The sequence below is a fragment of the Giraffa tippelskirchi genome, chromosome 6 (genome assembly GCF_054371585.1).
Source record: "Giraffa tippelskirchi isolate mGirTip1 chromosome 6, T2T-mGirTip1v1.2.pri, whole genome shotgun sequence".
In the NCBI taxonomy this organism is placed as follows: Eukaryota; Metazoa; Chordata; class Mammalia; order Artiodactyla; family Giraffidae; genus Giraffa; species Giraffa tippelskirchi.
The window spans coordinates 63,951,779-63,976,622 of NC_137280.1; the positions used below are offsets into that span (position 1 = coordinate 63,951,779).

Sequence of the window (24,844 nt, forward strand, 5' to 3'; positions counted from 1 at the left end):
TGTCTGTCTCTAGGTGAGTGATCACACCACCGTGGTTATCTGTGCCATGAATATCTTTTTTTTTTATATAGTTCTTCTGTGTATTCCTGCCACCTTTTCTTAATATCTTTTGCTTCTGTTAGGTCCATACAGTTTCTGTCCTTTATTGTGCCTATCCTTGCATGAAATGTCCCTTGGTATCTCTAATTTTCTTGACGAGATCTCTAGTCTCTCCCATTCTATTGTTTTTTTCTATGCACAGCATCAAGAAGAGTAACATCACCAACAAGGATAATAATCCTTCATACAGTGCTTCCCTATGTGCTGGAAACTATTCTGAACATCTTGCATCGATTTTCTTCTTATCCTCATTTAACAAATGAAGAAACTGAGGCATGGAAAGGTTTCTCAAGCTCAAATCCTTGCTCAAATAGCTTGCTGGTGACAGGGCAGAGTTTGAATCCAAACAGTCTGACTTTTATTTATTTTATTGTGACTTTGCTCTATTGTACATATTATTTTCTTTACGCCTTCTCATCTTCATGGCTAATCCAATTTTATCCATCAAGACCCGGTCCAATGTCACCTCTTATTTGAAGCCTTCCCTGATTCCCTCAGACTCAGTTAATCACTCTTGGCTTTACTCTACTGACTTATTTGTGGTTCAGAATTTACTCTGGGATATCAACTTATATATCTGTCTCTCCCACAAGCCTTGTATTTTTTAAAATCATTCATCTTGCAACTTCAGTGCCAAGATGAGTACTTATTTCCCTCAGTCCCAGTATCTGCTTAGGCAAAAATTCCCAACATTCTCCCTTTTGCATTAATCTTACTTGTAGCAGTCAGGTCCCAATCAGGAAACAGACAACAGATTCAAATTGAGATAATTTCAGGAGGGTTTATATTTAGTCATAGAAATATGTGGGGGGGGGGCATAAGGGAATGACAAGAAACAGTACAGATATCCAGGCTAGGAACAGTAGAGCTGTTACCATTCTGTGATATTTTTCCCATAAGAAGTGGAACTTAATTACCCTCCCCCTTGAACATGGGCTTCTGTGGTGGTTCAAATGGTGAAGAATCTGTCTGCAATGAAGGAGACCTGGGTTCAATCCCTGGATTAGGAAGATCCCCTGGAGAAAGGAATAGCTGATCACTCCAGTATTCTTGCCTGGAAAATTCCATGGACAGAGGAATCAGGTGGGCTACAGTCCATAGGGTCAGAAAGAATCAGACAAAACTGACTGACTAACACACTTGAACAGGGGCTAAACATAGTGGGTCACATATAATGAATAGAATACAGTGGAAATGATGCGTTTGACTTCTGAGATTAAGTTTTACAAAACATTGTGGCATAATCGTTGCTTTGTCTCTTGGAACAGTTACCCTGAGAAAAGTCAACAGCCATGTCGTAAGAATGCTCAAGCAGCCCTATGGAGAGGACCACGTGGAGAGGAACTGAGGTTTCCTGCCAACAACCAGCAAGGAACTGAGAACGCTAGCCAATAGTTATATGAATGAGCAATCTTAGAAGTGGATCATGCAGCCTTAGACGCGCCTTCTGACAACTACAACCCCAACCAACATCTTGACTGAAATCTTACAAGCAATCCTGAGCCAAAGACACTCAGCTCTGAAAAAGGCAGTTTTTTATCTTTGAAATGAGAATAATACAAGTATCTACCTCATTCAGTTATTTTGAAGTGACTTGACTTTATATATGTACAGCACTTAGGATAGCAAACACTTGGCTGAATTGTTGCTATTCTGGAGCCTTACCTTCCATCATTTTATTAGAGCACATGCCAGTTCAGCTATGCCTGCGTAGGTGCTAAGTCGCTTCAGTCACGTCCAGCTGTTTGTGACCCTATGGACAATAGCCCACCTGTCTCCTCTGTCCATGGGACTTTTCAGGCAGGAATACTAGAGTGGGTTACCATGCTCTCTTCCAGGGGATTTTCCTGACCCAGGGATCAAACCGGTGTCTCTTATGTCTCCTGCATTGGCAGGTGGGTTTTTTGCCACCAGAGCCACCTGGGAAGCCCCGATTCTGCTATACACAGCATCAAGACCAGCACCAGCATTAGCAAAGATAGTGATTGCTTGAACAGAGCTTCCAACGTGCCCAGAACTGTGAGATAATAAACCTTTGTTGTTTTAAGCCACCAAAGTTTGGGCTAATTTGTCACACAGCGATAGATAAGGTAATGAATGGTTGTGTCTAATTTATTTAACCTCTCCATGCCTAAGTTTCTTTCAGCCTCTGATTCTTCATTTGTGAAATACAGATAATACCCATTTCACCACATTGTGGTGAGAATTACATTAAATTATTACCTTAGACTAAATCACATGTTAGAAGGGATATGAAAGTATCTGACTCAGTGCCCAGTACTTAGGAAGTATTTAGTAAACAATTACACCTTCTTTCTTCCAGAATAAATCACTGCAGTTCTCCTCTCACTACCAGCCTGGGTTTCTAGTGATCAAGATGGTTTCTTTTTAATGGATACTTATACTTAATTATCCAGAGAAGGCAATGGCAACCCACTCCAGTACTCTTGCTTGGAAAATCCCGCGGACGGAGGAGCCTGGTAGACTGCAGTCCATGGGGTCGCGAAGAGTCGGACACGACTGAGCAACTTCACTTTAACGCATTGCAGAAGGAAATGTCAACCCACTCCAGTGTTCTTGCCTGGAGAATCCCAGGGATGGCGGAGCCTGGTGGGCTGCTGTCTATGGGGTCGCACAGAGTCGGACACGACTGAAGCAACTTAGCAGCAGCAGCAGCATACTTAATTATCAACCCCTAAATAGAGTCTCTATCTGAAGACCTTGAGGAAAAAAAAAAAAAAAAAGATTAGATTAATACTAAGCATGCCTGAACAGCTTTCAAAGGATTTTTAATGTCCCATTTCTGAGAAACCATTTCAAACTGCAGTAAATGCAGTGGGAAGGTATAAGGACTTGGTACATTGGCAACAAAGGATATGCAACGAAAATATGCAAGCTCAGGAAAAATGTAAATTTGAAACAATACGGGATTTCACCTTGTCATGAAATGTTCAGGGAGTACGACAGGGCAGCGATTTATCAAGAGGATATGCCAAAGTAAACGCACAGCTCTAAGTGCCCTGTGGTTTCTATGGACCAGGGTTTTATGATTGTGAGATTCGACGCTCCTGGGCATTTGACTATCTGCACTTAAGAACTTAAATAATAAACATTGCAAGGACTCAGCAAGTTCATAATTATTCTCATAGCAGTGACTCTCTTGGGGTTTTGCTGATTTGTCCTTATTTGAAGGATGTGAATAGAGTAGGTAAGTGAAAGGGAAAAATGAAAAGTGTAAAAGAGGCAATGTATCTCTTTCCTAGAGGAAAATCCATTTGGAGGAAGTACCTTTAATGTTTACAAGGAACCTAGAGTGTTCTCCCATTCTGTGCTTTCTTTGCCAGTGTCTTCCAAGGTCATGCCAGCTTTGTGCTTCCAAGGACAAGTGCCAGTAATGGTAATAATGAGATCAAAGGCATGAAGTACATATGTGTCAGTCCTGTTCTCAGAGAGACAGATACACACACACAAGCATTAATTAGTTAATTGATCAAAATATAAACATAACAACCTAGACAACCTAGACATATATAACATAACATATATGTTAATAAAAGTTATTAAAAATACAATTAATAAAGCTATAAACATAACAACCTCCGTCCATGGAGAATTCCATAGTCAGAGGAGCCTGGGGGGCTATATTCCATAGGGTCTCAAAGAGTCGGACATGACTGAAGTGACTTAGCATGCTCGAAATAATGAACTGCCAAAAATAAAATATCCTGAACATTTCACACTCTTTACAGTAGCTGATGTTTTTACACACGTAGTGTGTCTCATTCTGAGATGTGTCTTGTGTGTGTTCGTGTGTGTGTACTAAGTTGCTTCAGTTGTGTCCAACTCTTTTCGACCCTAAAAACTGTAGCCCTCCAGGCTCCTCTGTCCATGGGATTCTCCAGGCAAGAATACTGGAGTGGGTTGCCATGCCCTCCTCCAGGGCATCTTCCCAACCCAGGGATCAAATCTGCATCTCTTACATCTACCTGCATTGGCAGGGAGGTTGTTTACTGCTAGTACAACCTGGGAAGCCTGAGATTGGTCCCAATTATTCCCATTTCACAGTTGGGGAAACTGAGACTGGAAGCTTAAGTCTTGACTGATATCAGTTGGTGAGTGTGAGTTAGAACCAAGAACTCCATACTTACCGTAGAAACTTTACCACTTAACAGTTTGTGTTACTGAAAGAGTTGCTTCACCTCTCTAAACATATTTAAACCAATTTCCTAATATATAGAATGCAATTAATAATAGTTTCTGCTCAGTGGATTTGTTGGTGCATCAGATGAGGTTCTACGTGTAAAATATTTAACATAGTTCATGACATATAGTAAGCCTGCAATAAATATGTGCTATTATCATTAGTAAAATCATCTCCATTATTACTAGGGTTGGTTTTCTTTTTCACATTATTAGAAAGAAGTAATGGATAATCCCTCAGCTAGGTTTTTTTCTTTATTATTGTTGTTAAATGCCCCCTACTCTTAAAACTATCTACTTAGAAGAACTTCTTCAATGTTAGACTTTAAACAAAGAAAAACTCTACTCTAGCAGGAAAGTGATGAAGTAGAAAGGTGAAATTTCCCTCCATAAGCACTTTTCTTTTCTTTGGGAGGTGGACACTAAATGATTTGTGTGTGCACATTTGTCTATGCAGCTCTCAAAATTAAAATTCTTTAGATGGAACCATTGAAACCCAATCATTCAAAAAGTTTAAAAAATGACATCTTGAAGAGCTCCTTGGTGCTAATTCATCAAAGTTAGCAATGATTCAACTGTGATTCTTTATTCAGATTCATTTCTCCCACAATATTAAATGCCATGAAGCTTTGCAGCTTTGTATCCCAATGAATGGCGATACCAAGGGAAAAGTGAAGTGAGCAAGTGGGATGAGCCCACTCTAGCAGCTCTCTTGGGAAAAAAACAATGTTCTTTAGAAAGAATCAGTTAACCTTGACAATTTCTGTGCTTAATTGTGTATTGATAGTATCACCAATTTTAAACAATTGAATATATGCCTGAAGTTTACAGTTAGCCTTTCTAAATCAACTTGAAAAACTTTTTCACCAGCATTACCTCATCCAGGCTTTACAATAATCCTGCAAAGTGAATAGTATTATGTTTCCATCTTACAGAAGGGAAAACTGAGACACAAAGAGTTTATCTACTCAAGGTCAGCTCAGTAATATTAAGAACCAGGAATGATACCATCTTCCTTCTCCATTTTTCCTGTTCTTCACACTATTAGGAGTACCTAAAGAATGATTAAGATCAGTAACATCTCAATAACAATAAATAAATATCCTTATATGAAGTTCAACTTTTAAAGGTTGGGGTCATCTATTTATGAAATAAATTGAATGTCAATCATTTGGCAATAGTTATTGAGTACATATTTATTGAGAAACAAACATTAGTCTAGAGGTAAATGTGAAATATAAGACCCAGTGTCTGCTCAGAGGAATGAAACTTACAATTATGGCAAGAAATACAAGTCCGTTAACAAAATAACAGTGTGTGAAAATTGGTCATTACTTTAGACCAATTTTTCCGGAGCTATAAGTTGTCTTCCTGCCTGGTTTTTCCAGGTGTTGATAATTTTTCTGCCTTTAAAAACTTTGGAAAAATTTAGGGGGTGAGCTTCATGGTAGGAAGACATTCTGCGGGGATATAGGCCTCCTGGTGTTAGAGACTGGCAGTCCACAATTTGCCCATGTCAAGTTCCTAAAGCCTCACAAAAATAATGAAAAACTTTTTAGCTTTTTGAGCCAGCATCTCCTAAACATTTCATCATGAAGCAAGTTCACTCACAAAATCTTATTGAGGAATGAGTGTCCTTGAAAAGGGTGATTCTCAAACTTGAGAATACATAAAGGTCACTTGGAAAAGTGGTGAAAATACATTTCTTGCCTCCTCCCCAGAAATTCTGACTCAGGAGGACTTGGGTACAGTCTGAGAACTTGCATTTTTCACAAGCTCCTAACTGTTCCAATTTGTAGATTTGAACTAAATTTGAGTAGCATCTCTACAAATCAGCTTCTAAGATGGTCCCCTAGAAAGCTAGACCCTTGAAATGGACTGAAATGTATCCCCCCCCACCTCCAGTGGAATTCAGATAGAGAAGTTTTAATCCCAAATATAATTATACCTGGAGATAGAGCTTTTAGAAGGTACTTAGGGTTAAATGAAGTCATAAGAATGGGGTTCTAATCTGAGAGGACTGGTGGACTTATAAGAAGAGGAAGAGAGATAGATATCTGCCCCCTCCCCCATAGAGGTGTTCAGAACAGCATTATTTTTCATGGCGTCCAGTGCCTATCTCACTGTGCACATGTGCTGGAGTTTCTCTAACATATTCTAAAATATATTCCTGGGTCAAAGTCTATGCAGTCTTCAATTTCCACAGATATTATACTAATTGGTGTATATGTATGGTCAATGTGAGAGTTTCTGTGGCTCACATTTACATGGAGCACAGATGACCTGCGGATCAAGTTGACTGATCAGAAGATCATTGCTGAGTTCAAGAGAGATGCTGATGATCTGAGGAAAGTGCACACAATAGAGACAAGGTAGGAGAGGACAGAAGTGAACCTATTTACAAATAAAACCCACAGGACTTGGTAATGGAGAGTGGAGACACAAGGAGGGGGAAAGAACCGAGAACTGCTCTTCAGTTTCTAGCTTGAGCACGAGGAGGGAACTTATGTATAGTTTGCCTGATGATGAATTCCCTTAGAATGTGTCACCTCTGATGAGCAGGGCAGGTACCAGAAAGCACTGTCGGTCAAGCACTTGGATATTCAGGTCTGGGAACTGAGAATAGATCAAGACAGAAAACACAATGTGTGGAATTTTCAAAATAGATGCAATCGGAAAAACTGGATTGGGGAAAGACGGTAGAATCAGAAGAAGAGTGAGCTGAGACAATATCCCTGGGAATCATTTGTATTTAAAGGAGTACAGCAGGAAGAGAAGACTGTAGAAGAGACAGAAACTAAAGGAACAGCCAGAGAAATAGAGTTTTAAAGAGCAAGTGGTCAACTACATTAAATTCAAGGAGGAAGCCAAGAAGGTGAAATCTGAAAATTAAATATTAGTGTCACAATGAGGCCATTGAACCCATGTTAAAGATGGTTTCAGTAGAAAGTGCAGAGGTGGAAAAGAGTGCAATGGCTTTTAAGGAATAAAAAGGAAGAACAACAAGTTCAGATAGCTAGTTTTCACAAGTTGGGCTCTCTGCAGGTAGATACTGAGATGGAGTTGGATGTAAGATGTTTATCGGAAATCAGTACATGTGAAAAGAAGAAGAATGATCTCAGAAATTTGGCTTCAGAGTCCATGAATTTAACCATTCTATTATAGTTCTTCTCTAGTAAAAAAAAAAAAAAAAAACCACCAAATCCATCTCACGCCACCAGAATCAGATTCATCAAATCTGTTCTGTCCTACTATGGTCACTATTTTCATCCTTCTAGCCTTATCAGGGAAATTGCAGTGAAGAGTTAGGAGAGCAAAGAACATGAAAGAAAGTTTTATTTCTCCCTCACCTTTTCTCCCTTTCATTTTCCCCCATCGTTGCTAGAATGAACACTTAGAAAACACGAGATAAACTTGTGTGTACAAATGAAGCCCCTAATAGAATGACCAACGGTGTCAACACACGACCTCTACTGCTAGGGACTGGGAAGGCAGGTGCCTTAGTTCACTGAGCCTAATCACAAGAAAAATCAAAATGATCATAGGTTCTTTTCTTTATCATGAGGCTGCTCTGAAACATCAGTGAGAACTCACTGTGCATTCAGCTCCTAGGGTACAACAGGACTCAGGATATGGTAGATATGGCTGCCCCTGCCCATCAGAGTTGCTGGAGAAGGAGCAAGGCCAGCCTGCAGTTCCCCAGATGCTCACTGGGAAGAGCTGGAATGAAGATGGGAAGGTTGGGGATTTGGCAAAGAAGTCTTCTGTCTGGAAAAGACTAGTTAACTTTCAATCAACTTTCCCTTAGGAGCTAAGAAGTGAAAGTTTGAACTTGACTATCAAGGAACACACCAGTTGTTAACCAGGCCCCCAGGAGGAAATCAACAAGCCCCACTACATCTAACAACACCTACTGCTGGCAGCCTTTCCCCCAGTCAGGCATCTCTACGCCTAGCTCTCCTGCTTTCCACCTGGGGGTGCAGGGGGATGAACGGACACCAAGAGGAAATTATTTCACTTCCTTCCCAGAGACAAGATGGAGGTGGAGGAATCAGCATGAATTGAACATCTAATGCATGTTGGTTGCATTACACACACTGTGCAGTGTTACCATCCCCACCAGACAGATGAAGACACGGAAGCTCAGCTGCTTATTTAAGACACCCATCTAGTTATCAGTGAGCTATGGTATTAAGTCATGTCAGCCGGGTACCCAAGTCCCCATTCTTTCTATAGCTGCATCAGATATTTCTGCAGATAATTTAAATTTAAAAGCATGGGTCCCATATAACTGGTTCTTAGAACATATCCCCTTAGTATGACCTCCATCATCATTCTGCCTTCTTCCTCTGTGCAGTTAGCACTTATTGTTGGTCACTTCTAGAGAAGTTTTCAATCTGGGAGGAGAGATGGATACATGAAGAAATCATTTTGATGTAATACAGTAAATGTAAAACTAGAAGAATGTGTTAGTGACTATGGACAGGGGACTGAGGACCTCTAACTTAACATGGAGGTTCATGAAAGCCTCTTGAAGACAAAGCCCTGAATTCTAAAGTATAAGTCACATTGGACAGAAAAAAGAAAGGGGGAAAGGGAATTCCAGAAAGAAGTCACATGTAACAAAAGCAGAGAGACATGAAACAGCTTGAACTCTTTGGGCAAATTACAAGCAATCTGGCAGTTCTAAAGAATAACCCTGATAGCTCATTTGATAATGAATCTGCCCACAATGTGGGAGACCTGGGTTTAATCCCTGGGCTGGGAAGATCCCCTGGAAAAGGGAAAGGCTCCCCACTCCAGGATTCTGGCCTAGAGAATTCCCTGGATGATCCATGGGATCACAAAGAGTTGGACACGACTAAGTGACTTTCACTCACTCACACATATGAGGTCGGGAGAGGGGAGAAATAAATCTAAACAGATAAGGGTCCTTTTCAGGCTAAACTCTAGGTGCTACTGTAAATATACACATAAGAACATTTGCATGGAATATTTTAAGACCTTGGTAGACTAGTTAAAGAATTTGGTGGTTGTTACATTAAGCACTCATATCTGTGAAGGCAGAATCTCACATCACGTCAAATGTAACTCAATATACCTACATTACACATTGACACATTAATTCACAAAATATTTATTGACCACTGAAGATGTGCCAGAATGTGAGAGTTGGACTATAAAGAAAGCTGAGCGCCGAAGAATTGATGCTTTTGAACTGTGGTGCTGGAGAAGACTCTTGAGAGTCCTTTGGACTGCAAGGAGATCCAACCAGTCCATCCTAAAGGAGATCAGTCCTGGGTATTCATTGGAAGGACTGATGTTGAAGCTGAAACTCCAGTACTTTGGGCACCTCATGCAAAGAGCTGACTCATTTGAAAAGGCCCTGATGCTGGGAAAGATTGAGGGCAGGAGGAGAAGGGGACGGCAGAGGACGAGATGGTTGGATGGCATCATCGACTCAATGGACATGGGTTTGGGTGGACTCAGGGAGTTGGTGATGGACAAGGAGGCCTAGTGTGCTATGGTTCATGGGGTCACAAAGAGTCAGACATGACTGAGCGACAGAACTGAACTGATGTGCCAGGAAGTCATCTAACCTAGCATCCCCAAAAACTCACACACACACAAAATCACTTCCCTGCTTGGAATGACCTTCTAGTGTGAGCAGACAATGAAGAAAATGAGTGAATTGTATGTTATCTCAGGAGATGTTACATGCCATGCAGAAAAATTCATCAGGGAAGGGAGTAAGTTGTACCAAGAGAGAAATTATTATATTAATAGAATGTTCATGAAGAGCTCAGTTGGAAGGTCATGTTTTAGAAGACACTTGAAGAAGATGAGGGGGTTGGTCAAGCTGAACTGGGAGAAGAACATTCCAGGAAAAGGGACCCACCAACACGAAAGCCCTGAGGCAACGTGTGCTTGGCATATTTGAGGAGTGGCAAGGGGACCAGTATGGCTGAAGCAGACTGATCAAGAGGAAAGATAGTAGGAAATGAGGTTGGAGAAACAGTAAGAAGACAAGGAATTTTTAAGTCTTCAGGGATTTGGGTTTTCCTTGAGGGAAGAGTAGTCCCTGGAGTGTTTTGAGCAGAGTATAGTTTCCTCTGACTCAGGTTTTAACTGGGTCAAGAGTGGGAGCAAGGAGGTCAGTGAGGAGACAGCTGCAAAAATCCTGACAAGAGGTTCAGAGGCTTAGACTGGGGAAAGAACAGCAGAGGGGGTGAAAGTGACTGGTCTCTGGGTGTAAGAAAGGGTGGATAGGTGAGGACAGTGTCAAGGCTGATCCAAGATTTTGACCTGAGGACGTGGAAAGAAGACAATGGAGTTCTGCTTGCAGCTTTGTTTTACTTTTAAAATATTTGAACGAATTATACTTTTTAGTTCTTTTATAAATTTTCCTATTCTTGTGATTTAAAGTGAAAGTCACTCAGTCATGTCCAACTCTCTGCAACCCCATGGACTATACAGTCCATGGAATTCTCCAGGCCAGAATACTGGAGTGGGTAGACTTTCCCTCCTCCGGAGGATTTTCCCAACCCAGGAATTGAACCAGGGTCTCCTGCATTCCAGGCAGATTCTTTACTAGTTGAGCTACCAGGGAAGCCCTGTGATTTAAACTTACTACATTTTAATATAAACAATTAAAAGTCGAGTTGACCTTGGTATTATATTTTGTAGACAATCCATTAACATCTATAAAGTGTTAGTCCCTCTGTCGTATCCGGCTTTTTGTGACCCCATGGACTGTAGCCCACTAGGCTCTTCTTCCCATGGAATTCTCCAGGCAAGAATACTGGCGTGGGTTGCCATTCCCTTCTCCCAAAGGTCTTCCTATCCCAGGGATCGAACTTGGGTCTCTTGCACTGCAGACAGATCCTTTACCATCTGAGCCACCAGGGAAGACTAATTTTTGATTCTTCTATTTTCTTTTCACATTTCAGAACAATACATTTGTTTTTTGGTTCTCAGACAGGCCACTGAAAAGCTCCTAATCCTAATCACTCTTCCTATAGTGGGTGATAAATAAAACATCTCTGCTTGCCTTCTTGGAGTTTGTAGTCAAAGATAGAAAAAAATAATAAAAGGAAATATATGTATTTTTATTTCACATGGTTTGAGTCTTAAAGCTCATAAAAGTTATTTTATATCATTCTCACAATGGCCCTATGAGGTAGGCACTATTAGTGCCTCCATTTTAAAGATAGGGAGGTTGGAGCCCAGAAAGTTTGAGTGACTGGTCTAAGATCTCAAAGGTATGTGCTGCCTAAGCCAGGATTTGAATCCAGAAAATTACATTCTGGGCATCACTGGATTCTCTTAACCAAGTCTTGTGATTTACACTCAAGAGTGATATAACCCCAGGAAGCATTTGTAAATGAAGGTGATGGGGGTGCTTTGGGCTCATTCCAGTGGTGGAGGAGCACCACTGTTGTCAGGGAGGGGTAGGTAGGGATATCATCTTTTAGACCGTGGAACGAACCATCAGATCAGGAGGAAATGTCCTTCTCAAAAGGTCAATAGCCCTCCTCCCCTTAAGAAATGCCAACTGTTAAGCTGCCTCTTCATTCGTCTTGCCCATTTCCACCTTTTAAGTCAGGTGTTTGGTGACATAAAAGACTAGATGTTTGGTATCGATGAGTTTTGTGAATTCTCTCACATTTCTTATTTCTTCTCTTTGTATCCCGAATTGCTACACTACTCTGAGCCAGCTCTAAGAGTCAAATCCCATTACATTTGTTTTGGGGGATACTAAATATACTACTAAAGATTACTCAGGGTAAATAGACCACCGACTAGAACTTGATGATAGTTTCAATATATCGTGAAGTAATTGTACTCTGCATGTAAAACAATCAATGTAACATCTTTGGGGTATTTTTGAATAAACATGAGGCATCAAGTCAAAGAGGATGAAGTGAAAATGTTTAGGGTGTCTTGAAAACCTGCTTTGAGACAGGCCCTCTCAGGGTCTCTGAATGGTTAATGTCACACAACTAGTAAAGAGCAGAGTCCAGATTCAGTGACAATGTGAGTCTGCAGCTCATGTCTTAATGTTTTACATCATGTTGTCTCCTGCACTGGGAGTCAAAAGAACTGGTTTCTAACTCTGATCCTGCTGTCATCTCACTGAGTGACCCTAATAAGGTCATATGACTTCTCTGAGTCTTAATATCTACATCTAAAAATAAGGAAGGCTAGGATACTTAGGGGCTTCCCAGGTGGCACTAGTGGTAAAGAACCCGCGTGACAATGCAGGAGAGGTAAGAGATGCAGGTTTGATCTCTGGGTTGGGAAGATCCCCTGAAGGAGGTCATGGCAACCCACTCCAGTATTCTTGCCTGGAGAATTCCATGGACAGAGGAGACTAGGGGTCCACAAGGTCACAAAGAGTCAGGCACAACTGACACGACTTAGCACACAGACATGCAGAATGCTAAAGCCTCTTCCATCTCTTCCAATCATTGATTTTATAGGATCTTGGTCATTAAATGGTTTATTATATTTTAAAGAAACAAATTTTGTCCTCATGTTGATGCCAGCCAGGCTTGTTGCTCTTAACTGCTATAACCGCTTCTCTTTGCTGAAGACATTTGCCAGCCCCAACTTGACGGATCTATAAGGCTCTGGCATTCTGCCTATGTCTAGCCCATAGAATTCCAATAACAAGTCCACTGGGCATCTGCGACCACCGGGCTATTTGTCTTACCATGCCAACTAAAGTTGGGCAGAGATTAAAGTCAGCTTTTATTATATGGGGGCAGAGTTTGAGAGAAAGTAGGGTACAAAGCCAAAAGCATTGTCTTTTGAGTCAGGCAGGCATGAGTTCTTATCCCAACTCAACCACTTTCTGGGCTTGTGGCCATAACCAGGCCGCAGCGTAAGAGGGACTTTCACGGAGAGGCCTCACAGGGTCTCCCAAGCCGGGTTAGCTCAGAACATGGATTTTACCCCATGATAAATCTTATCGTATTTAACCATATATAGTGGGTACTTAATAAGTACTTTGAGAATAAATAGTCTTTCTCAGTCTCTGTAGTCACTCCTATGAGATGGGTAAAGAAGAGGACTGGACTCTTCAGCAGCAAAATCAAGTCAAAATTCTTCAAAAATAGCATAACACTCTCACAATATTAGATAGTATGATTCCAATCTGAAATAAACCAGTTAAAGAGCAAACCTCAGATTCAAGTAGGGCTTTTCTGTAATTTAAAACTTAGAGGAAGAAATGGAGAAGCTAAAAATTACTGAGTGTGTGTGATGTGCCAGTGTGTGTGATAGGATGATACACATTTAATATTCAAAAAGTTCAAAGGTTCAAGATTCAAAAAGAATTTCCAGAGGAGGGAAATAGACAAAGGCAAGATTTGCTCTAACTTTTCACACACTTTAGTGAACCTGTTGCCTTTTTCTTCTAATTTGGAACTTTTGAGGCCACTACTCTTAGAAGGAAAAAGCTGGTGATGCTTATCTGTGTTGAGAACTAGCAAATGCCCTCTTCCGCTCCCTTGGTCGGCCCCACTGTTGTTCAGGTGCTGCCTGTGAACAGACACCCACAGAAGACGGAAAAGATGAATCTGCAGATTGCTACAGGCACATGCTCCTCTAGATGAGGTAGCAGACACCGTGCGGCTGGGTCTACCAATGAGGTACGATCTCATTTACAAATGACCACACCTTTCTTAAAAGTGACAGTGATGGAACATGGCCAAGAGGAATACTAAGGGCAGCTGTGTTCTGTGGGTTTTATCCAGAGCAGGAGTCAGAAGATCCAAACTGTAACCAAAGATTTATTGCTTGCTAATATCCTTTGTGGGCTTCCCTGATGGCTCAGCGATAAAGAATCCACTTGCCAACGCAGGAGACACAGGTTCGATCCCTGGGTTGGGAAGATCCCCTGGAGAAGGAAACGGCAACCCGCTCCAGTATTCTTGCCTGGGAAATTCCATGGACAGAGGAGCCCGGCGGGCTACATTCCATGAGGTCACAAATAGACACGACTTAGCGACTAAACAGCAATAACAATATCTTTTGTAAGCCTGTTCCATCGCCTGTCAAATGGATCACTAAACATCCACACATTCATTTATTCATTCACTAAATAAATGTGTAGTAAAACTATGTCAGCAATTATGAAAAACACTTTGTGCAAAACACAAAGGTTTGATTACTATAAATTCCTGTAATGAAGGAGTCACCATCTAGTGAAGAAGAAAAGCATGCAAACAAATAATGAATTTAGCAAAATGTTCAAAAATTCTTACTGAGACATATGAAAAGTGCAATATGATCACAAAGAAAAGAGAGAATATCTTACCCTCTAGGTTACTAGAAGTTTTCATTGACATAAAGATATTTGAGTGAGCTTTAAAATATGTTAGAATTTATCAGATAAAGTAGGTAAATAAATGTGTTCAAGGCAGAGATTGTCCTGAGGCAGTGAGTCATGAAGTAGCACAATGCCTAGCACAGAGTAGCCACGTTAAATATTTGTTTTATGAATGAATACATGTATCTATGAATGAGTTAATGAATGTTTGGAGAAGCATTAAAAAATTCATTGTTCCTGGATGTATTGTGTAAGATTTAGAGAGGATAGCAGGGACAGTATAAACTGTGGGAAAGCTGGGGGTGAATTTAAACATTCAAAATGGATAGTTTTGACATAATTGTATTTTCTTTTCTTTCTTTCTCTTTTTCCTTTTTGGCTACACAGCTGCTACTTGTCTTGTGGGATCCTAGTTCCCCGACCAGGAATTGACCCAGGCCATCAGCAGTGAAAGTGCTGAGTGCTAACCACTGAACCTCCAGGGAATTCCCAATAATTGTTTTTCTAACGTAATTTTGTCTAGCAATTGACTCAAGCTCTTGTTTAAATCCCAAAGTGCTCTTTATACTTTTTGATATGCCCTATACTTGAATTATGAACAATAGTTTCATTGGGGAAGTTGATGACTTGATATGACTGTAACAAATCAAGCAGAAATATAGTAGTTGAGGGTTACAATTTTTGATTAACATATTCATTTATGTCATTCATTTACCTATCAAATATAAATGTATCCAAAGTGTGCATTTATTAATTCAACTAATGATCATAAAGCACTTATTGTAACCAGGGTGCTGGGCTTGGACCTGGGCGTATAGTGGTGAACAAAGTAATCATGCTTTGTTCAATTATGGAGCTTTTACATTCAAGTCTGTATATCAAAGGTATATAAATGTATATCAAATGGAGGTGAGTATTAGGAAAGAAAAGAACACTGTGCAAGGAGAGATAATGATGGAAGTGGATGGCCTAGTCTAAAGTAATTGTTTATGGACTATGGTAAACATTGCCTCTGCCTGTAGCAGACACTGCTCATTGTCCATCTATTGGCCATTTCCTTTTTTTCATTGCTAATAGGATCCCAGTTTAGTTTGGGGTGACCATACAAACAGCTCTAGTGGAATCACCATGGCTAATCAACATTTTCCATGGCAAATCCATTCTTCTTTCCCAGATATTCATTTTCTAGCCTCCCCTAGAGCTAAAAGTGACCTGTGGTATGGTTCTGCCATTCATATGTAAAGAAAGCATTCAGAGGAACCTCTGGAAAAGATTAGACATCTTAATAAAAGAGACTAATACTAGAGACTGCCTTACCACTTTTTCTTCTTTGAAGATTTTGGTGGGAAGTTATGATGTTTGGAATTGCAGCAGTCATAGTGGTCTTTCAGTTCAGTTCAGTCGTTCAGTCGTGTCCGACTATTTGTGACCCCATGAACCGCAGCACGCCAGGCCTCCCTGTCCATCACCAATTCTTGGAGCCCACCAAAACACATGTCCATCGAATCAGTGATGCCATCCAGCCATCTCATCCTCTGTCGTCCCCTTCTCCTCCTGCCCTCAATCTTTCCCAGTATCAGGGTCTTTTCCAATGAGTCAGCTCTTTGCATGAGGTGGCCAAAGTATTGGAGTTTCAGCTTCAACATCAGTCCTTCCAATGAACAGCCAGGACTGATCTCCTTTAGGATGGACTGGTTGGATCTCCTTGCAGTCCAAGGGACTCTCAAGAGTCTTCTCCAGCACCGCAGTTCAAAAGCATCAATTCTTTGGCGCTCAGCTTTCTTTATAGTCCAACTCTTACATCCATACATGACCACTGGAAAAACCATAGCCTTGACAAAATGGACCTTTGTTGACAAAGTAATGTCTCTGCTTTTTAATATGCTGTCTAAGTTGGTCGTAACTTTCCTTCCAAGGAGTAAGCGTCTTTTAATTTCATGGCTGCAATCACCATCTGCAGTGATTTTGGAGCCCAGAAAAATAAAGTCAGCCACTGTTTCCACTGTTTCCCCATCTATTTGCCATGAAGTGATGGGACTGGATGCCATGATCTTAGTTTTCTGAATGTTGAGCTTTAAGCCAACTTTTTCACTCTCCTCTTTCACTTTCATCAAGAGGCTCTTTAGTTCTTCTTCCCTTTCTGCCATATAGGTGGTGTCATCTGCATATCTGAGGTTATTGATATTTCTCCCGGCAATCTTGATTCCAGCTCATGCTTCCTCCAGCCCAGCGTTTCTCATGATGTACTCTGCATAGAAGTTAAAAAAGTAGGGTGACAATATACAGCCTTGATGTACTCCTTTTCCTATTTGGAACCAGTCTGTTGTTCCATATCCAGTTCTAACTGTTGCTTCCTGATCTTCATACAGGTTTCTCAAGAGGCAGGTCAGGTGGGCTGGTATTCCCATCTCTTGAAGAATTTTCCACAGTTTATTGTGATCAACACAGTCAAAGGCTTTGGCATAGTCAATAAAGCAGAAATAGATATTTTTCTGGAACTCTCTTGCTTTTTCAGTGATCCATCAGATGTTGGCGATTTGATCTCTGGTTCCTCTGCCTTTTCTAAAACCAGCTTGAACATCTGGAAGTTCACGGTTCACGTATTGCTGAAGCCTGTCTTGGAGAATTTTAAGCATTACTTTACTAGCATGTGAGATGAGTGCAATTGTGTGGTAGTTTGAGCATTCTTTGGCATTGCCTTTCTTTGGGATTGGGATGAAAACTGACCTTTTCCAGTCCTGTGGCCACTGCTGAGTTTTCCATATTTGCTGGCACATTGAGTGCAGCACTTTCACAGCATCATCTTTCAGGATTTGAAAGAGCTCAACTGGAATTCCATCACCTCCACTAGCTTTGTTCGTAGTGATGCTTCCTAAGGTGCACTTGACTTCACATTCCAGGATGTCTGGTTCTAGGTGAGTGATCACACCATCATGGTTGTCTGGGTCATGAAGAGCTTCTTTGTACAATTCTTCTGTATATTCTTGCCACCTCTTCTTAATATCTTCTGCTTCTGTTAGGTCCATACCATTTCTGTCATTTATTGAGCCCATCTTTGCATGAAATGTTCCCTTAGTATCTCTAGTTTTCTTGAAAAGATCTCCAGTCTTTCCCATTCTATTGTTTTCCTCTATTTCTTTGCATTGATTGCTGAGGAAGACTTTCTTATCTCTCCTTGCTATTCTTTGGAACTCCGCATTCAAATGGGTATATTTTTCCTTTTCTTCTTTGCTTTTCACTTATCTTCTTTTCACAGCTATTTGTAAGGTCTCCTCAGACAGCCATTTTGCTTTTTTGCATTTCTTTTTCTTGGGAATAGTCTGGATTCCTGTCTCCTGTACAATGTCTAGAACCTCCATCCATATTTCATCAGGCATTCTGTCTATCAGATCTAGTCCTTTAAATCTATTTCTCACTTCTACTGTATAGTCATAAAGGATTTGATTTAGGTCATACCTGGAAGGTCTAGTGGTTTTCTCCACTTTTTTCAATTTCAGTCTGAATTTGGCAATAAGGAGTTCATGATCTGATCCACAGTCAGCTCCCTGTCTTGTTTTTGCTGATTGTATACAGCTTCTCCATCTTTGGCTGTAAAGAATATTATCAATCTGATTTCGGTGTTGACCATCTGGTGATGTCCATGTGTAGAGTCTTCTCTTGTGTTGTTGGAAGAGGGTGTTTGCTATGACCAGTGCCCTCTCTTGGCAGAACTCTATTAGCCTTTTCCCTGCTCATTCTGTACTCCAAAGCCAAATTTGCCTGTTGCTCCAGGTGTTTCTTGACTTCCTACTTTTGCATTCCAGTCCCCTATAATAAAAAGCACATCTTTTTTGGGTGTTAGTTCTAGAAGGTCTTGTAGGTCTTCATTGAACCATTCAACTTCAGCTTCTTCAGCGTTACTGGTTGGGGCATAGGCTTGGATTACCGTGATATTGAATGCTTTGCCTTGGATACAAACAGAGATCATTCTGTCCTTTTTGAGATTGCATCCAAATACTGCATTTTGGACTCTTTTGTTGACGATGGTGGCTACTCCATTCCTTCTAAGGGAATCCTGCCCACAGTAGTAGATATAATGGTCATCTGAGTTAAATTCACCCATTCCAGGCCATCTTAGTTCACTGATTCCTAGAATGTCAATGTTCACTCTTGTCATCTCCTGTTTGACCACTTCCAATTTTCCCTGATTCATGGACCTAACATTCCAGGTTCCTATGCAATATTGCTCTTTACAGCATCGAATCTTGCTTCTATCACCAGTTCCATTCACAACTGGGTGTTGTTTTTGCTTTGGCTCCATCCCTTCATTCTTTCTGTTGTTATTTCTCCACTGATCTCCAGTAGCGTATTGGGCACCTACTGACCTGTGGGGTTCATCTTTCAGCGTCCTACCTTTTTGCCTTTTCATACTGTTCATGGGGTTCTCAAGGCAAAAGTACTGAAGTGGTTTGCCATCCCCTTCTCTAGTGGACCACATTCTGTCAGACCTCTTCACCATGACCTATCCGTCTTGGGTGGCCCCTTACAGCATGGCTTAGTTTCATTGAGTTAGACAAGGCTGTGGTCTATGTGATCAGATTGACAACTAGCCAATCTGATAGTGGTCTTAAGCTGATTGAAACAACAACAACAACAGCCTGAGTATGTTTAGAGAGATGAATAGAAAACCTCTGTTCTTCCATGACAGTTTTCTGCACTAATCCTAAAATCTAATGCCTTCAGTCGTCCAGTTGCTTTAGAAAATTAGATAGCTTTTTAAATTTGAGAATGTAGGTTTTCTATTACTTGCACCTAAAAGCCACAAGATTGTAGGCTCAGAAAAGATAAGGTTATGTCTATTTTGTTAAAAATCAATTTCTCAGTTTCTACCAAAGTGTCTAGTGCATAAGAGCCACTTAACATCTGTTTAATGAGTGAATAAAGGATGGATGGGATTAATGAGATTTGCATAAGCAGTAGAGGGTTTTAGGAAAAGCAGTTTCGAAATAGTCTAACCTCAGTCAATCAGTCCTTCTCAGGGTTGGACCAGGGAGTCACATGGGACGTAGGACATAACCCCACCAGAATAATTGACTCGTCCTAAATGATAGAAGTTTGTTAGTACACAATATTAGCAAGATGTTAATACAAAAAATCTCACCAGGGCTTCCCTGGTGGCTCAGTGGTAAAGAATCTGCCTGCCAATGCAGGAGATACGGGTTCCACCCCTGATCCAGCAACTAAGTCTGTAGGCCACAACTATCAAGCCTGTGCTTTAGAGCCTTGAGCAGCAACTACTGAGCCCACGTGCGGGAATTACTGAAGCCCATACACTCTAGAGTCTATGCTTTGAAACGAGAGAAGCCACTGCAACAAGAAGCCCAGGTACCACAACTAGAGAGTAGCCCTGGCTCGCCACAACTAGAGGAAAGCCTGAGCTGCAACAAAGACCACCCAGCAAAACCAAATAAATGAATAAATACTGAAAATTATTTTTAAAAACTGATCTCACAAAAGTTGCTCAGGAGGCAGTATTCTTTCATCTTAGGCCAGTTATAGCATCAGAGAAACTGGATTTAGTCCCCTCTCTCCTATTTTTCATGCTATATTTTCTTCACATTCAAACTATAGCTCTCATTTCCCTCTCCTTATCACCACTTATGGTTGTTATTAAATAAGTCTTGGCCAGCATGATAAGGCAAGAAAAATAAATAAAAAGCATACAGATAAAGGAATAAGTAACACTATCTTTTTTTGGACAAAATTCTCCAAGCCAGGCATCAGCAATACGTGAACCATGAACTTCCAGATGTTCAAGCTGGTTTTAGAAAAGGCAGAGGAAAAAGAGATCAAATTGCCAACATCTGATGGATGATTGAAAAAGCAAGAGTTCCAGAAAAACATCTGTTTCTACTTTATGGACTATGCCAAAGCCTTTGACTGTGTGGATCACAATAAACTGTGGAAAATTCTTCAAGAGATGGGAATACCAGCCCACCTGACCTGCCTCTTGAGAAACCTGTATGAAGATCAGGAAGCAACAGTTAGAACTGGATATGGAACAACAGACTGGTTCCAAATAGGAAAAGGAGTACATCAAGGCTGTATATTGTCATCCTACTTATTTAACTTCTATGCAGAGTACATCATGAGAAACGCTGGGCTGGAGGAAGCATGAGCTGGAATCAAGATTGCCGGGAGAAATATCAATAACCTCAGATATGCAGATGACACCACCCATATGGCAGAAAGGGAAGAAGAACTAAAGAGCCTCTTGATGAAAGTGAAAGAGGAGAGTGAAAAAGTTGGCTTAAAGCTCAACATTCAGAAAACTAAGATCATGGCATCCAGTCCCATCACTTCATGGCAAATAGATGGGGAAACAGTGGAAACAGTGGCTGACTTTATTTTTCTGGGCTCCAAAATCACTGCAGATGATGATAGCAGTCATGAAATTAAAAGACGCTTACTCCTTGGAAGGAAAGTTACGACCAACTTAGACAGCATATTAAAAAGCAGAGACATTACTTTGTCAACAAAGGTCCATTTTGTCAAGGCTATGGTTTTTCCAGTGGTCATGTATGGATGTGAGAGTTGGACTATAAAGAAAGCTGAGTGCCGAAGAATTGATGTTTTTGAACTGTGGTGTTGGAGGAGACTCTTGAGAGTCCCTTGGACTGCAAGGAGATCCAACCAGTCCATCCTAAAGGAGATCAGTCCTGGCTGTTCATTGGAAGGACTGATGTTGAAGCTGAAACTCCAATACTCTGGCTACCTGATGAGAAGAGCTGACTCATTTGAAAAGACCTTGATGCTAGGAAAGATTGAGGGCAGGAGGAGAAGGGGACGATAGAGGAGGAGATGGTTAGATGGCATCACCGACTCAATGCAGATGGGTTTAGGTAGACTCCGGCAGCTGGTGATGGACAGGAAGGCCTTACGTGCTGCAATTCATGGGGTCGCAAAGAGTTGGACACGACTGAATGACTGAAATGAACTGAACTGAAGACTATCTTACTCAGAGAGGATATGATCGTATAGAGAGAAAATCCCAAAGAATGTACAAACTATCAGAGTTAATAAGTCAGTTTTGGAAAGTCATTGGTCACAGAGTTTATATTCAAATGTTAAATGTATTTTTATACACTAATAACTGAAAATTAGAAACAATGTTTAAAATAATAGCATTTACAATAACATCAAAAAGTATCAAATCATTAAGACTAGTCAAAGTTTCCAAGATCTCTACACTGAAAATTGGAAGCTATTGCTAAGAGAAATGAAAGAAGACAGATAAGTGGAAAGACTTACTATGTTTATGTTATGGATGACTCAATACCTGTAAGATGTAAATTCTCTCCAAACTCATATACCAATTCAGTGTGATCCCAGTTAAAGTCTCTGAAAATGTCTTCTTTGTTGTTGTTGGAATAAACGAGCTGATTATAAATTTTTTATAGAAGTGCAAAGAACCTAAAATACCCAAAGATATTTTGCAAAAGAAGAAAATTGGAAGACTTAAGCAGTCAGATTTTGATAACTATAACAAAGCTACAATTATTAAAAGAGTATATATTTCTACAGGAAAAGACAGACTAATGCAATAGGAGAGAGAATTCAGAAATAGAACTCTATGCACAGTCACCTTATTTGTGCCAAAAGTGCCAAGGGAATTCAGAAAAGAGAGGAAGATGTTCTAAATAAACTATCAGATATCTAGATGTGAACAAGTAAACCTTGACTATATTTCATGCCACACTCCAACATAAATTATAGATTGAACGCACACCAAATGTGAACATAAACTTCTAGGGGAAAAAAAAAGAAAGTATTTGCATACTTCGGGTTAGCAGATATTTCTTAAACAGAACATAAAGAAGTACAAAGGCAAGAAAAATTTGGGATAAGGTTTTTATAATATTGCACATATATGTTTATATCTGACAAAGAACTCATACCTAGCATGCACTAATAACTCTTACAAATTAATAACAAAAGAATGAATACCTACTTTAAAATGGCAAACAAGCAAAAAAAAAAAAGAAAGAAAGAAAAAAACCCAACAGATGATTCAGACAGATCACTCAGGAAAATGCAAATAACTACCATGAGTTATCACTACCACTACATCCTCATCAGGATGGCTAAAAATTGTTTTTAACTTTTTATTTTGTATTGGAGTATAGCTAATTAACCATGTTGTGATAGTTTCAGGTAGACAGCAAAAGGACTCAGTCATACATATACATATATCCATTCCTCCCCAAACTCCTCTCCCCAGGATAACTAATTTAAAAAAAAAACAACGAACAATACCAAGTATTGTTAAGTAAGAAGAGTAGATGGAACTCTATACATTACTAGCTGGAGTATGACTGCTGCTGCTACTAAGTCGCTTCAGTCATGTCCGACTCTTAGCGACCCCATGGACTGTAGCCCACCAGGCTCCTCCATCCATGGGATTCTCCAGGCAATGACGAGGGGTACTCCTTTTGAAAAACTATTGAAACTGTCTGCTAGAGTAAAACATTCACCTACACTGCAACCCAGAAGCTCTATTACTAGACACATACCCCAGAGAAATAAAATATATGCAAAGCCATGCACAAAAATATTCATAACAACCAAAAACCTGGAAAAATTCAGATATCCATCAACCTAAAAATGGATAAATTATGATCTAATCATATAATGAAACACAACTAAGCAATAAAAACAAAATGCTGATATATGCAACAACACAGATTAAACTCAACTAGTATGCTGAGTGAGAGAAATCAGATATAAAAGAATGCCACCATATGATTTATATAAAGTTCAAGGATAAGTAAAATGAATCTATAGTGATAGTGGTTGTATCCATAGGTGTAAGTGGAAAGGGACACAGGGAAGGTTTTTTTTTTTTAATATTTATTTATTTGTTTGATTGCACCAGATCTTAGTTGCAGCAAGCAAGATCTTTACCTATGGCATGCAAACTTTTAGTTACAGCATGTGGGATCTAGTTCCCTGACCAGGGATTGAACCTGGGCCCCCTGCATTTGGAGCACAGAGTCTTAGCCATTGAACCAGCAGGGAAGTCCCAAGGGAAACTTTTAAGGTGATGGAAATATTCTTTGCCTTATATTTTAATGGCGGTTACCAGGTGTATACAGGTCTGCTCATACATAGGCAATCAATGAGCTGGACATAAGATCTAAGCCCTTTAAGTGCCTTACTGATGTACTTTATATTTCAATTAAATTTTTTAAAATATTTTTAAACATTATTATACTTCACATTTCCTAAAACTCTGTTCGCACTTCTCTCTCTATCTTTATCTCTTTTTCCTTGAAAGATAAATCCAATCTCAGAAGCAAAAGAAATCTACATGGACAAATTTAGGTTCAAGTAGGCCTTCAGAATAAAGATGGAAAAATCAAGGTGAGACTGGAATTGCCCACTTTGAATACCTGTACCAAAGTCTCACTGGATAATCGCCCCAAATTTCACTTCATTTTGTGACATGTACCCATATTGACTTCTGGTTTGAACATTTAAGAAGAGATACAGCAAAACAGAATAACTTTCCAATAATAGTGACTTCCACTCACCAGGCTCACTGGATACTGGAGATTGTGGCTCCGGCCCCATTCTTCTCACAGTTAACAGTGTAACCCTGGGATGACCATGTAACTCTCCATGTCTCTGAACCCTCAGTTGAAATATGAAGGGGCTGCCCAATACCTTTTTTATTCTAATGAAATACAAATAGTCTCTATCCATTCTGTCATGCAGCTAGTATTACTTAGTGCCTGCTAGAAACCAGGTATGTTTTATATCAGAGGGTGGAAATCAGGAGTTCATGTCTACTTTATTCAGTAATACTTAGATTTTACCTCCAGTAAAAGAAAAAAAAAAGATCATTCATTTGATGCAAGGATGAAGGATCTAGCAATGGGGAGGGATGGGAAGTGAGGGTTCAACAGGCAGCAGCAGTATTGATGTCCTGCTTCTCTTAAAAGAGAAAACAGCCGCAAACACTCTGAACTGACAGGATTCTTATGTATTTAGCCAGGAGTCTGAGTATCTGGGTCTTTCCATTTCCTTCCTCTCACAAAGAGTACAAAGTCAAGGCCATGCCCTGTGAGTGTTTGTACGCACACCTCAGTGGGTAAGGATATTTATAATGAATGAGCATAGCTCTTACTTTACTTTGTGTATGCATAGTGTGTGTGTGTGTGTGTGTGT

The 24,844-nt window shown here is 40.2% G+C and overlaps 1 long non-coding RNA gene across 1 annotated transcript; it reads right to left on the bottom strand.

The window, feature by feature from the left end:
- Positions 1-866: 866 nt before the first annotated feature.
- Positions 867-24,844, bottom strand: LOC145509089 (uncharacterized). Its single transcript, XR_014055850.1, has 3 exons — positions 24,208-24,844; positions 3,388-3,538; positions 867-2,819 (listed from the first exon to the last, which is right to left on the bottom strand). It is a non-coding gene; the product is annotated as an uncharacterized LOC145509089 (long non-coding RNA).